The sequence below is a fragment of the Eurosta solidaginis genome, chromosome 1, assembly GCF_040869045.1.
Source record: "Eurosta solidaginis isolate ZX-2024a chromosome 1, ASM4086904v1, whole genome shotgun sequence".
In the NCBI taxonomy this organism is placed as follows: Eukaryota; Metazoa; Arthropoda; class Insecta; order Diptera; family Tephritidae; genus Eurosta; species Eurosta solidaginis.
In genome coordinates this window covers 54,148,580-54,164,248 of record NC_090319.1, presented here as the reverse complement: position 1 = coordinate 54,164,248, position 15,669 = coordinate 54,148,580, and the positions used below count along the sequence as shown (strand labels likewise).

Sequence of the window (15,669 nt, the reverse complement as noted above, 5' to 3'; positions counted from 1 at the left end):
TTAATTTGTTCAACAAAAATTAATCGTTTGCCGAAATTGTAATCGCCTTGTTTCTTTTGTTCTCTTTCTTTGAGTTTGGTCAGTGATGCATACTCAAGCAAAAAATTAGCGAAAAATAAAAAAGCGACATTGTTAGCGATGCGATAGCGCTACAGAGTTCCAATTACCTTTCGCATCGCAATTTATTTTCGCATCGCACTGCCTTTCGCATCGCAATACAGAGTAGGCCCCCTGGTTAACTCGTTGTCTCAACTTCTGAGAAAACAAATTCGACTGATGTTTTGAGCAGTTTACGTGAACATTTTAGAAATTTTAAATCAAATCTTGAACATCATAAAAATTCTTCTGGAATTTATGTTCCTAAAAATTTAGAAGATTGTCAATTTGTTTTCGTACGGGTTGTAAACAAACAATCTTTACAAAATCCTCACGAGGGACCTTATAGAGTAATTGAAAAAGGAATTAAAAATTTTAAAATAGAAATAAATAATGAAATTAAAATGTTTCCTATTGATCGTTTGAAACCTGCTATGGTGGATTTTGCACACTTTACTAAAACAAAAACAAAAAAGAAAGTAACGTTTAATTTATATAACAATTTATCTCTGGAAGGGGGAGTAATGTAGGGTATTTGTAATAACTTTAAATAATATCAACTTTTGTTATTTTAAATATTTTATGTATTTGTTCTAATTTTCAATCTTGAATTTTTTGCTTTCAAAAATTTTCATTCTTGATATTGTTCTGCTGGAAATTAAATTCATTTTTCAATCGTCGTCACGAGTGGACGTGTTTTTCGGTGTGTGTGGGGTGCGCGCATTTGATTATTTCGTTTCACTAAACTGATTTAGTTTTTTCTTTTACACTAAATAATTTACATAAATAATTATGAACTGTCAAGTTTGCAAGCAAAAAATTGACCGCGCAGATCCTGCCAAAGTCACCTGTGCAGACTGTAAGTGCATATTTCATTGTTTGTGCGCCAAGATGGACAAGACTGATGTGGAATATATGAAAGCCAATAATCTTAACTATAGATGTGAGGGATGTTCCATCCTCCGTCGCAAATCGATGCAGACGCAGTCCCTGGCACCAATGCAAGCTGTTTCTGATCCACCTGTCGCCTCCACAACTCCCACTGCGCTGTACACTAATTCGGCTACAGCAGGTGCAGAGGAACAAAAACAACGTGCAGCTCAGTGTAACACACATGCCAATACGATTAGCATGAAAAATAAAGGTAACAATCAAATAAAAAGTCAAATTCAGGCATCTACGAGTCAACAACCTTGCGGATTACCGAATAGCAGCAAAAAGCCAATAACTCTTCAGCTGCTATATGAAGAGATAGTTGCCCTCAGAAGTGTTAACTCTGAAATGCTTAGCACACTGAGTATGCTTGCTGATGAAAACAAAGCATTAAAAGAAAAGGTGACTACGTTAGAGAGCAAGCTTAACTGGAGAGACCAGAGAGACCTTAACAACGTGATTGAAATTGCTGGCATTCCACAAGAACACAGCAAAAATGCGGAAGAATGTATGCAGAAAATCGTGGACACTTTGGGAATCTCAGTAACACCATCTGAGATTGAAAAATGCGTAGTAAGAAGCATAAAGCAAAAAAATGACGCTTCGCTCACCCGCAGTGTTATACGCGTGCATTTCTCCTCAACTGATACCAAGAAGAGAGTTATGGCAGCGAGAAAAACAAAAGCACGTAAGCTGACAGCGCGAATGTTTGATGGAACTAGCAATAGCAAAATATATATTAATGATGCACTCACGGGTTTTAATCGAGCTTTGTTTACGGCAGCATATAAATTAAAGAAAGAGAAACACTACAAATATTTATGGTTAGGGAAATCGAGCTTCCTATTAAAAAGAGCAGAAAATGAGAGGGTTATCAACATCAGAACTTTTGAAGACATCAAATTTATTGTTGATTAGCTACTCTGTAGCTATACTTTGTTCTTTTTTTCTTCATTTATTTTTCTTCGATGTTTGTTGACGTTCTGATTGATGATAACCCAATCATCGCTAGCAAAAATTTTTTTCATAAAGCGCCCTCAGTAGGTTCTAACGATATAAAAGTTGTGCATCAGAATATACGTAGCCTTAGGCAGAATTTTGATTTATTTTTAAGTCATATCGATGCATTAGGTTGCCTACCAGATATTATATTTTTAACGGAAATTTGGATATATTCTTATGAAGTAAGTGACTACAGCATACCTCATTTCAATTTTTATGCCAATGCGAATGATAGATACAGTGCGGGAGGTGTTGGAGCCTTTGTGCGCGATACTTATGAGTGTACCTCAGTAAGTAAAAATCTTTATAGTGCTGATATGCTACAACTTTCTCTTAATATAAAAGGCGAACAATTTGTTTTCCTAGGGGTATACAGACTACAATCTGTTCCTATTTCTGTATTTATTCAAGAATACTCCAGTTTCGTGCTGTGTGAAGAAACTACAAACTTTTTCATACTGGGTGATTTTAATTTAGACCTTTTGCATCACTGTAATACAACTGACGATTATTTGGCCTTGATGGCTGGAAATGGTTATACTTCCTATATTAATGAGCCGACGCGCTTAAGTTCGGGTACGTGTATTGATCATATTTTTTGCCGCTTTAATGCCGTACCATATAGATATTGTAATAGTTTTAACATTGACTTGCAAATAACTGATCACACGATGACGGGTTTGCAAATATTTGGAATTGTTTTCGACAAACCAAAAGCAAATCGCGTTCAGAAATCATATACCAAAGTTAATTTCCCTATGCTGAACCATAAGCTATGTTTCGAAAGTTGGTCGAATGTCCTCGCTGAAAATGACATATCAGTAGCTTTTTACATATTTTTAGATACCTTAAACGCGCACATTCTCAACTCTTCGTATACTGTAAATAATCGTAAAAAAAATGTGAGACTTAAGCCTTGGATTACTCGGGATCTCCTACAGAAAATAAAGCTCAAAAACCAACTAAGAAAAAAATGTGCTAAGTATCCTAGTAATAGAAGGCTCCGCACTAGATACAACAAAATAAGTAATAGCACCAATAAGGCCATACGACTGACGCGGGAAAACTTCTTTCGAAACAAGTTTAATTCAGCACTTGGTAATATTAGGAAAGAATGGGAAGTTGTCAATAATCTTTTTAATCGAAACGGTGAAAAAGATAATGAGCGAATAGCATTACAAGCTGGAAGTCAGTCGATTACGGATGCTGTGGAAGTAGCTAATAAACTTAACACGCACTTTACAACGGTTGGGAACACAGTATTAACTAACTGCAATTGTCGGTTTGCGACCCATTTACCATCGGGCCAATATGCTCGAAATAGCTTCTTTTTTGACCCTATCACAGGTTTCGAAATTATAAGCATTATAAAAACCTTAAAAAACTCTAGTTCATGCGGTGAGGATGGTATTTCCAATTTAATTTTAAAAAAGATATATTTTAATGTGGTTGATATACTGATATACTTATTCAACACCAGCATTACTCAGGGTATTTTTCCCGATGGTTTGAAATGTGCGATTGTAATTCCGATCTTGAAAAAAGGGGATAAAAAAGATGTTAATAATTACAGACCTATTTCACTACTCTCGGCCATATCTAAAGTTTTTGAAAAGGCTGTTAAAACCAGAATTGTTAATTTTCTAAATAAAGCGAGCTTTTTTAGCTCCATGCAGTTTGGCTTTCGTTCTGACCTTTCAACAGAAGACGCTTTGCTAGATTTTTGCACCAACGTCTACAAAGCTCTGGATGAAAAAAGAAGTTGTGCTGGTCTCTTTGTGGACATAACAAAAGCTTTTGATATGGTCGATAGGGGTGTACTATTGGATAAACTATATAGTGGAGGATTCCGCGGTGTTATGCATAAGTGGCTTAAATCGTATATATCGGGCAGAACACAAAAAGTTAAAGTAGAATGTAGCTACAGTAGCTTACAGCTTGTTAATCTGGGTGTTCCCCAAGGCTCAGTTCTTGGTCCAATATTGTTCTTGGTCTATATTAATTCAATATTTAAGCTTCCATTGAGAGGCAAGGCCACTGCCTTTGCAGACGATCTTGCAATTGCGTACAGTACACCGAATTACTTTGAATTAATATGTGACATTAACCATGATATACATTTGTTACGAACCTGGTTCGCTTCACACAAACTGATTGTAAGTAGTAAAACTAGACTTATGTATTTCAGTCATGTTCTCAAAGAACAACCAAGTTATGATGTCATATTTCACTCCGCAGTGTGCTCTCGCTTTAACATGCACCATATAGCGTGCACTCAAAGTGACGCGATGAGATCTTTTGATTGTAATAGAAACTGTAGTGAGAGCTGCTTCAGGGTTGAAGTTGTTGAGAATTTCAAGTACCTAGGAATTATAATAGACAACCGCTTGAGTTGGTCTGAGCACATTAATGCTCTAAAAAAATACTTTCTATATACCACTCGTCACTTTTATCGTCTGAAAAAGTTATGTTCAATATCCACTTTAAAAACAGTTTACTACGGAATATTTCAATCTAAACTGCAATATGGTATCACATGCTGGGGCGGCGCTTCGGCTAATAAGATGTCAGCAGTGGTAACAATTCAAAAGGGGGTTATAAGGCGAATCTGTAGTGCAAACTATAGGTCTCACTCTATGCTATATTTTAGGAAACTAGATATATTTCCGTGTCGACATCTCTATCTTTACAAAGTTTTAAAAACATTCTTTATACGGTGTGGCTACCTGGAAAGCTTTCCTTCGGAAGTCTACAACTTACGAAGAAATCTACTTCCGATGGTACAAATTCCGCATACTAGGACGTCGCACTTTAGAAGTTTTTACACATACACGTCGTGCAAATTTTTCAACTCCCTTCCTCCCACTGTACAGGTAATAAGAAATGTCAACTTATTTAAAAAAGAAGTTAAGCTGTATCTTTTTGGTTATAATCACTTTGAATTAGAAACGATGCTGAGGATGACCCTATAAACCGTACATACCTTAGGAAGCTGCAAATATTTAGTATTGATTCTCTTTCATATCTTTGATGATTTAATTTAATGTATAACTTAAACTCTTTATGAAATTTTTATTTTTGTACACCCCACACAAAACAATATACCAAAGCTAGGACTGGCATTTAGAACTATGTTAAACTTTAATATAAAAAATGCCATATACTTTTCCTATGCTGCATAGTAATTTGAAATTATTTAATGTAATATTGTAATCTTAGGTTAATAAGTATGCATCTGGAAAATGTTTAAAAAAAAAAAAAAAAAAAAAAAAAAAAAAAAAATAATATTTAAAAATATCTAAAATATATATCCTACAAGTACTATGGATCCCACTCTCGGTTTCGGAGGGACCCGTTGTCATCTTTCGGTTTTACATTAATATCTTTTAAGAACGTTAAAATTGTTCTTTTCCGCCTTGGGATTATTAGTATTGATGTCAAGACGCGTCGTTTGCCACCTCTTCCGACCCGTTTGAACCCGTATTAGCAGTCAACCTATATACATACACATGTAATACTCCTACATTGCTAATAGAAAATGCTCGCAATGAGTTTTGAATTCGAAATCAAAATTTTTGTGATTGTAGCAGCATAAGTGTGGCAAGAAAAAATTTAAATTTAGGTATATTCCATGATGTAATAATAAAGGTGATTCCAACAACATAACCTCACTTTTTCGGTAGCTCCATTTTCCAGTATTTACTTATATTACAAAAGTATTAAATTTGGATTGCTTCATTTTTTGTACAAAATTACATATATGAGTTTTTGGTGCTGTTGCGATAGCCGAAGGCCTTGGGGAATGTTATCGTTGATGATGGTCCTTTGTCGGATGCAGATCCGGTACGTTCCGGTAACAAGCACCATAAACAAGCCCGAACATCTCGGGAACGATTTGTTATGACCACGACACCTTCTAGACCATACCGACCTCCCACCCCCTAGATCCATCAGGAGTTCGGTGTCGCCAGATCTTCGGCTGTTAATGAAACAGAATTCGCCACGGGTAGGTGAGGTTGACAATTGAGTTGGAGAAGCGACATACATATATATTGCGCTACACAACCCCTTGAATCAATTTGGTATTTTAGTCGCCTCTTCGACAGGCATACGTACCGCGGGTATATTGTAAGCTCCCCTATCCCGCTATGAGTCGACCCCTGTTCTAGACTATTACCATCATTTCAAAAATTAAATTTTAATTGAGTGAGCAACCCAGATGTGAAAAAAAATTAACTCACTTTATCCAGACAAGGCTTTATATAGATTACTAGAAGACCCAGCAGACGTTGTCTTGCCCTAAATTTGGCCAACCTGCATACATTTTAATAAGCTTTTTCCGTCTGACTCTGCCCTCCCTCCCTCTTCACTTTTTCCTAGTCCTTTTATTCACTCCTCCCTCCGTCTTTCGCTTCATCTATCTCCATCTTCGTCTCATTCTATCTCTTTCTCAATCTCCTTCCCCTTCTCTCTTTTCTCTTCTCTCAATTTCTTCTCATTCTTCTGCATCCCTTATTGCCTGTCCCAGAAGGTGTTATGTATTTTATTCCAGTCCCAGTCCCACTCCGAGTCTCAGTCTCAATCCTAGTCCTAATCCCAGTCCCAGTCCGTCTCTGGATAATATATTACTCTGTACTAAAGCACTTATCAACAGCTTTCATTTGATATGCATATTCTATAAACACATTCTAGATGTACCCGGGTCCACATTTTGGCCTATTTCTCGAGACCCTAGTCACCCAGGGGTATGAAAATTACCCTCTGCTAAAGCACTCATCCACGGCTTTCATTTGATATCCATATTCTATAAACACATTCTAGGAGTACCCACGTCCACGTTTTGGCCTATATCTCGAGACCCTAGTCCCCAAAAGATTATGAAAATTACCCTCTAATAAAGCACTCATCAACAACCTTCATTTGATATCCACATTCTATAAACACACTAGGGGTACCCGGGTCCACGTTTTGGCCTATATCTCGAGACCCTAGTCACCCAGGGGTATGAAAATTACCCTGTACTAAAGCACTCATCAACAGCTTTCATTTGATATCCATATTCTATACACACATTATAGGGGTACCCAGGTCCACTTTTTGGCCTATATCTCGAGACCCGAGTCACCAAGGGGTATGAAAATTACGCTCTACTAAAGCACTCATCAACAGCTTTCATTTGATATCCATATTCTATAAACACACTCTCTGGGTGCCCGGGTCCACGTTTTGACCTATATCTCGAGACCCTAGTCACGCAGGGGTATGAAAATTACGCTCTACTAAAGCACTCATCAACAGCTTTCATTTGATATCCATATTCTATAAACACACTGTAGGGGTAGCCGGGTCCACGTTTTGGCCTATATCTCGAGACCCTAGTCACTCAGTCACCTATCCTATATTTCAAGTTAGATCAAACTACACACGGGGTGCAAAACAAATTCAAAATCGGTTCAGTAGTTTAGGAGTCCATTGGCCTCAATTGTGTGACACGTGTTTTTTATACATATATTAAGATTTAGAAAATAATTAGGTATCATTATAGAATCGCGCTGTTAATTATAATTAGGCCTGCAAAAATAGGTTTTTTTTTGTTTTGGATCAGGAAGTCATTTCTGATGGTTTTCTGCTTGCTGAGCCGAAATCCGTCCTCAGATTTGGTCCAGCACGTCAGGCTTTTGAGATATCCTAACCTTAATGTGACAAAAACCGCTGTTTTTAGCATTTTTGAGTTTATATTTTAATAATAGGAAATTTTTTTGTGCAAATCTGCTTACAGGATCTTTGAGAACAACTCTTTCCCCACAAAATCCATTTTCGAACGCTGCGATTCGATTTTTTTCCCGAGATATGGTCAATTCAAGTTGGGGTCTGTTGTCGAAGTCACATCCCAGCCAGCTATTTTTGAAAATTTTGATCAAAAAATATTCAAATATCATACCCCAAGATGATTAAAAACGTTCAAATTTAAAAGCATTTTCAGTTCGAAAATAACTGTATCGTCGGGAGAAAAATGTACCATAAATGTGGTTATTCTTCAATAACCTTTTATGATTCATATTTCCAAACGCTTTTTATTCATATTTGATATCATTGTAAAATTGAGCTTTAATAGTTTTAGAGTAATATTTGACTGCTTTTCAGTCATTTTCTGATCATATTCGTGAACATATTTCAATCGTTTTGGTTGAGATTTTTGAATCATTTTTGAATGCGATTATTAAGCATTTATTCTTCATATCTAATTCAAAATAAGATACTACATAATAATCTTATTTCATCAGGGGAAGAAGGCATGCGGAAGTGAGCTATTTGAACCACAGGTCACTCGCAAACAAACTTGACCGATATACACCTGCGACTACAACATCCAACATCAGCTATGATCGTCAATATCTTAAAATACGATACGGTACGGGATGTTGAAGCCGTATCCAGACATGTCAAGATAGTTTCACTTACCAGGGGTTCAAATAGCTCACAACATTTGTATTGTCCACCTATTATGTATTTTCGGGGAAGCCGAAGGTGGGGGAAATCTTCGGTCACGAGCAGCATTTACATTATTTCTTGTCTTGAAGAATATGTATAATTGTATAAATAATAAACATTTTATATATTTTTTCTGAGCTTCATAATTGAAAAAATATGTGTATGTGAAAAAAATAAGATTTTCATTGAAAAGTAAAATTTTAAGAAGTATAAAATTCATTATTCAGTCAACAAATATATTCATAAAAGATTCAGAAAGCTAAATTAAAAATGATAATAAATTCTTGATTACCTAAAGTAAACACATTTGATTCAAATATAATTCCAAAATGTGATTGAAAACCCATACTCAGTTTCTGATCATAAAAGGCAAGCATATTTTATTATTCCTTTTGTTGTTTTTTCAAGAAATATAAAAATTTAATCGTCAAAGGACTTCAAAAATGATTCCAAAAAGTAATCGAAAAATGATCTTCAGTTTTTGATCATCAAAAGTATTCATATTTGATTATTTCTTTTGTTCAATGGTAAGGTATGATAACTCATTATTTAGTCAGAAAGAGTAATCAAATTGTATTTATATGTAGGGAAATTCAAAATTCTATCATCTAAATGCTGAGTGGGATATCATGAGGTGGCCGCTAACGCTTTGGGTCACGTATTTATTATTGTAAAGTGCTACTAGAAAAAAAATCAAATCGTAGCGTTAGAAAATGGATTTTATGGGTAAAGAGTTGTTTTCAAAGATACTGTAAGGAGATTTGCACAAAAAAAATTCCTATTATTAAAATATAAACCCAAAAAATGCTAAAAACAGCGTTTTTCTCACAAATTGGTTAGGATATCTCAAAAACCTGACGTGCTGGGCTAAATCTGAGGACGTATTTGGGCTCAGAACGTAGAAATACTTCAGAAATGACTTCCTGGTCCCAAACAAAAAAACCTTGCAGGCCTGTGTTATCTTTTCCATGTATCATTTCTATTTTCGAAGTATGTACCTGCATAGAGGTATATTAATTCCGGATTGATTTTTAATTGCCAACACCCAAAGTGCAAATGTGAATATGTATTAAATATATATTTTTTTAGTTGAGCTTTTAACTCAGTCGTTATTTTTTAAAAGTACATATTTTACATGGTGGCGCAAATTGTTGTTATTGTGCAAAATAGTCAATAAAATATAAAAGGAAACATCGAAACGACGATGGTGATGATGACACTAAGGTCGGTACCACAGACAACTATACAACGCCAACAATGAAAAAGACAACAACAAACAACCAACATTCAGGCAACAACAGCAGCAATAAAATCCAGCCTAAAATAGTAGTCGAAACACAAAATGAAGGGAATAAAACTACAGAATACAGCGCAACACACCACCCTGAACGAAAAAAAACACTGTTCTTCATAATTTTTTTGTTAACTCTTTACACCGCACCAAACAAACCGTGACAAGTTCTGTTGTCCTATTACTACTTCTTCCCATTTTCGTAGCTGGTGACTCGCTCTCTACAGCCGGACATGCAGCCAAGTAAGCACAAATAAACACGGTAAACGCGCTCTCACACAAAATATCTGTTGGTTATATGTAAGTGCTTGTGTATATTTTTGTACAAAATTGTGTGGGTATCGTACTGGCACATTGGTTATCTCTTTTTAGCACATATAAATTGTATTTACGTGCGGTGTTATTCGTTACTCCTGTCACTCTTACATTTCATGGGCAGATACTTGTGTGCGTGATTTTGTGCAACGCGAAAAGTAGATTTTTAATGGTTTTTCGTAAGTTGTCTTTTGTGTTTCATATTTTACAAAGAACTGAGTAATTTATTTTAAATTTAGTTTTCACATTATTCAAGTTGTTACTTTTAATTACCAGATTCATTGATTTTTTTATTAATTTATTCCAATAAATTCTTAAATAAAATCACAAATTTTTAATGTATCCACAGCACGCAAACGAGACGACGAATCAAAGTACTACGTACATTTATTCGTATGGTTCCCGGACTTTTTACTTTGGATAGCTAAAATCAACATATTCGCAGCAGTCGGCTCGGTTTATACCTCGTAATATTCAAGTTTGATGCTACAGCGCGCGCACAGTGTTGCATTTTATGGGCAAAACAAATGCTATTTAAAATTGTTATATTAAGAAATTTGTTTATGGCATTCGAAATTTATGATGTGATGCTTTTAATTTATAGTTATAAAAATATTATTAATAAAAAAGGAAGGAATTTACAACATTGAATATAAAATACAAAAATATCACCGACTAAATCCTCCGCGACTTTATTTACAACATGGACGTCCTAAATGTTGACCATTTTGAACATCCACGTCGTTGGCACTACGCTACCGACTGTCCTACACCCCAAAATCTTGGGTGTGACGTTTGATCAGGATCTACATTTTGGTTAGCATGTAGCCGCAATTGTACCGAAAATCCAGAGCCGCAATAAAATCTTCAAATCTCTTGCTGGCAGTACTTGGGGAAAAGACAAAGAAACGCTCACTACCACATACAGAGCAATTGGCCAGCCGATTGCATGCTACGCGTCCCCTATATTGTCGCCAAGCCTAAAAACTACTCACTGGAAGAAGCTACAGGCCTGCCAATATACTGCTCTCAGAATCGCCACGGGCTGTCTTCTTATGTCCCCAGAACACCACCTACATAATGAGGCGCGAATACTCCCCATCAGGGAGAGAAATGAGATGCTAACCAAACAGTTCCTGTTGAATACCGAGAAACCTGGGCATCCAACAGACATCTGATTGATGAGCCAACACCGCCCAGGGGCTTAAAGAGTCATCTCTGTAAGCATTATGAGGAAATACGGCACCCGAGAACTCAGCCGTATGAAGCCAAAAAACACAAGCAGGTCCTCAGCGAACTCCACAAGCAGGTCCTCAGCGAACTCCACAAACAGGCTCAAACAAGCGGAAGAGGAAAGCATAATCCCCAGGGAAACGCGATTCATTCTAGCTCAACTTCGATCTGTAACAGGTTAAACTCTTACCTATCCAGAATCAACCCCGACATACAAAATGTATGCTCCGCTTGCAATATGTCCCCACATGACACCAACCATCCCTTTAATTGCAATGTGGAACCAACACCTTTCTCACTCTGGTCCACCACTGCAAGTTTCCTTGAACTTCCGTTAGAGGATATTAAAGCAGAGAAGAAAATCTCTTCGGAGGTTATCGCGCCTTACATTAATTTTTTATTTTTGTTTTTTTTTTTTTTTTTCAGAAAGAATCACCATTAAAGAACTAGCCCGATGACACGAGTTTGATTGTTTCTTAAAGAAAAACATAAAAGGACGGCAAACAACCCCTGTAGGGAGGTCGGTAACTACAGATGAAAATTTCTGGCTCAAAACTAGATCTAAAGTTCTAATGTAATGGTTCAGCTTGCACTAGATGCGCACCAGTTTGGAGAGTTTAACGTATGAAAAAGAAGTTCATATCAAGCTAATGAATAAGTGGTACGACAGAGAATTGGCGCAAATGAATAAATGCAAATATAATAATTATAAGCTTGCGATACAAACAGGTGATTGGAACGAATATAAAAATATAAATCGTATCTACAAAAAGCTAGTAAAAATAAAGAAAGTTAAATATGCTTTGCTTTTAAAGCAAAACTTTATGAATATTGTAAAACCTTAGCAATAAGGTAGTAAATTGTAATATAATTTAATTTATGAATTAGGCTTTTTTGCCGTAATAAAGAAATGAAATGAAAACAATATATTTTCTGTTCAGGGTAGTACCGGTACCGAATGCATGGGAAGCGCATCAGTTTTGATCTAGAGATTTTATCTACGGGAGGGGTAATTGCACCAACGAAAAAAGGGACAATAGTACCGACGTGTTTTCCGCGAATAACTTTTAAATGAGATAAAAAATTTAGTTTCTGCTTTCGGATTCTGAATCTTGACGCAAATACGCGTCTTTTGATACCGCTATCGACATGTGCGACCCGAATTTTAAGTGCAGGACTTAAGTTGAAATTTTACTAAATTTGGAAATTAAAAAGCTTATATTTCATAAACTAAGAGTTTCCTAGAGTTGCGGATGATAATTTTGTGATTTTTAGGACCCCCTCTACCCCTACAAATCAGCAAAAGTTTGAAAATCGTTGCAACTTATATAAAATCCAACCCTTTCTGACCCTCTCGGGGTAATTTTACGGTATTTTGTGAATAACTTTCGAACGAAATAAATTTTTTGATTGATACCACCTTTGACAATTTTTGATAAAAATTAGGTGGTGCACCGTCTTGTAAAACTTTACCGAAATAATTTGAAGTACATCCCTAGAGTTTACTTTAGAACCGCATAGAGCCTCTAAGCCATATTTAATTAAAAAACCATGTTAAACGAAGTAAATAGTATACTTACGCATTTATATCATCCCTGCAACCACAAGTATATATGCATAAGTACACATGCCGATTTATAGAGCTAGACAGCACTGCCGAATATTCCGTCAAATAAGCAAAATATTCGATATGGTACAGAGGTGGCAAAGCAAGTGACACTTTGCAGTCTATGATAAAATGTGTTATTCCGAAAACTGTTCGTATAATCTAATCAGTATACAACTTTTCCCTTCTGCTTTACCACTTTTTTCTTCTTTCGTGTTACTGATGTACTCACGAATTTCAACAATAATTCCCACGAATTTACTATGTAAATATTTCGAATCAGTCCCAATTTGGTTGCTATATTACTTTCCAAGAGTTGTCTGTTCCTATTATTCGTCGTAGTCCACGTTTAATACACGGCTACTGTTCTATGCTTTTATACTATCCTTATTTCGCTTTGTTTTGTATTTCGTTGTACATTAATCTACTTTTATGCGGTTTCTCTCTAGTCCTTTTCCGTTTATCCCACACACATGCGGCTTTTTTTAGCCTTACTTAATAACGAGTGAGAGAGATAATACAACGAACTGAAAATGGCAACAACAATTACCATAAAGCAACGATGGCCACCGTCGACGCAATGCTTCAATTTTGTGTGAACGATGGTACGAATAATGTATCATAAATAAAACACAACTGGTTTCTCCACTTTTTCTTATTATGTCTTTTTCTTTGCTTTTTATCATTTACTTCTTTCCTCTATTTATCACATATTCTCATTTTTCTATTATACTTCATCTACTATATACTTTGTAATTTGCTCAACTATTCATTCGCTCGTTATTTGTGTCGACACCAAATGCTTTATATATATTGTTTAATTTGCAATTAATGTGGGGAAGGAAGGCATTTTATAACCCCGCTTCCCAATTTCATGCCTCAAGCGAAGTCAAAATTATGACGAGGACTCCACCCGGAGGCTGTTCGGCAATTTCTGTTTGCGCAGACAATTCATATACAGATCGTCCACTATATATTCGAATCCTTATTTCTGGCCGCACCTGTTTTCTATACACTTTTGCAAAATGAAAATATGAATTGTACAATAGATGATTGCAAAACAATTCATTTGCTTTTGTCGTAATCACTTTCACAAAAACAGTTTCACGGTATACCGATCAGCTTAAATACACACCTTATTTTGCTGACTTATAACAATCGCCCATGAATTTAAAAATGTTTCTAGATTTTCTGCATACACTCAGCTACTCAAGTATTATACATTTTCACAGTTTTTCATGGGGAAAGCTGGTAATTTTTAACAATTTTCTTTTTCCTTGTAATATGCGTTGAATATACGAGACCGAACAAACGCTTCGCTTTCTGGGCACGAGCAAATTTTATGTAGTCTGAAAATTTTTACTTTCCGCTACAGTCCTGTTTTTCAAACGCACTTTTCGCATAATCTAACATCTTCTCATACAAACTTTTACACAATTTTTGTTGCTGCATTATTGATCAATATTTTTAACACTTATTTTTTAATTAAAATAGTATATTTTATTTAAATTTTTAGTGAAATGCACTACGCCGATGTTCTCGATTATATCAAAATGGCGCACGCGAATGGAAGTGTTTGCAGGGTATTGCCAACATGAATTACTTAATTTAACTCCGTCGAACCGAGTACTTATCCGGTAATCGGTAGTCTGATGGCAACTTGCCAACTGACTAAATTTTGTATATTAGCGCATGTGCCAAACGGTTGCGAAGTTGCTATAGCTCCATGATGGAATTATAGAAGGTGGCGCTCTGCGCATATAAACATTAGTTCAGCTGTTTTTTATGAACAATTTTTACGTCATTTTCCTTTAGCTCTTGTTTCTTTCTTTCATGTCTTCTTGTTCTTGTCTTTCTTACATTCGCTGAAGCAGGCAAGTGTGACGTAGGTGCGCAGAAAGAAGCAATTTTGAACTCGTAAATGCATAATCTTCTGTGCGTGATTTGTGCATAGCTCTGTCGTGGCTCAATTATAGGGTTAGCACATCCCATCAGCTGATTGTATTTTTTTTTATTGGACTGGCGTAGGGATTGCCCAAAGTAGACGGTAAGTAGAGTCTTATTTACCCGTGGTGGTAAATATTTTATTAAAAAAATAAGTTAGTTTTTTAGTAAATGCATCTAACTTAGCGCACTGTTTTCCACAACATACAAGAATTGCAAAGTTTTATGTTTTTCTCGCCATTCGATTCGTCAGGTTTTAACAATCTGAATGCGGGTGTGTTGTTACTTTAAAGGTGAGCCAACGATATAGTCGAATCATGAGCTCTGGACCCCTATTACGTTGTGCCTAAATGACCCCAGTTTGTTTTAAGCACTTGGAGTACTGACGAAATTTTATCGGGTAATGCGGCAGTTATGCGGCAATTACCCACCGACGTGTGCCGTACGTACGGCCGTTTGTCGTACGAAGCACGTTTGACCGAACTCTCAAGCCCGTAGGAATCATTGTGTGCGCCTGTGTACATGTACATAACATATTTGTGTGTGTATTGTTTACAGATAAGCACTGTTGCAATTGACCATTTTGCATGCATGTTTATGGAAACATCAACTTTTTCCAATTTAATTTTTGATGTTGTAAAAGGCTGGAATTAATATTAAATAAATATAAATAGATTACATATTTATAATCTGCACCTTTACATAATTATTTCGAATTATTTTCACAGTTGGTCAAACTTTAATTAGGTGTTTTTGC

At 35.9% G+C, this 15,669-nt stretch overlaps 1 protein-coding gene across 7 annotated transcripts in view; it reads right to left on the bottom strand.

Annotated features, from left to right (window-relative positions):
* osa (trithorax group protein osa) overlaps positions 1-14,549 on the bottom strand; it is a 368,269-nt gene extending 353,720 nt beyond the window's left edge. For 4 of the 7 annotated variants that reach the window (XM_067790540.1, XM_067790495.1, XM_067790551.1 and 1 more), the window contains exon 1: positions 12,943-14,549. The gene's annotated coding sequence lies outside the window, so the exon portion shown is untranslated. Of the gene's footprint in view, positions 1-10,240; positions 10,692-12,942 lie in introns of those variants that run through there. The other 3 variants (XM_067790506.1, XM_067790513.1, XM_067790521.1) reach the window with 3 other exon arrangements.
* Positions 14,550-15,669: the final 1,120 nt, after the last annotated feature.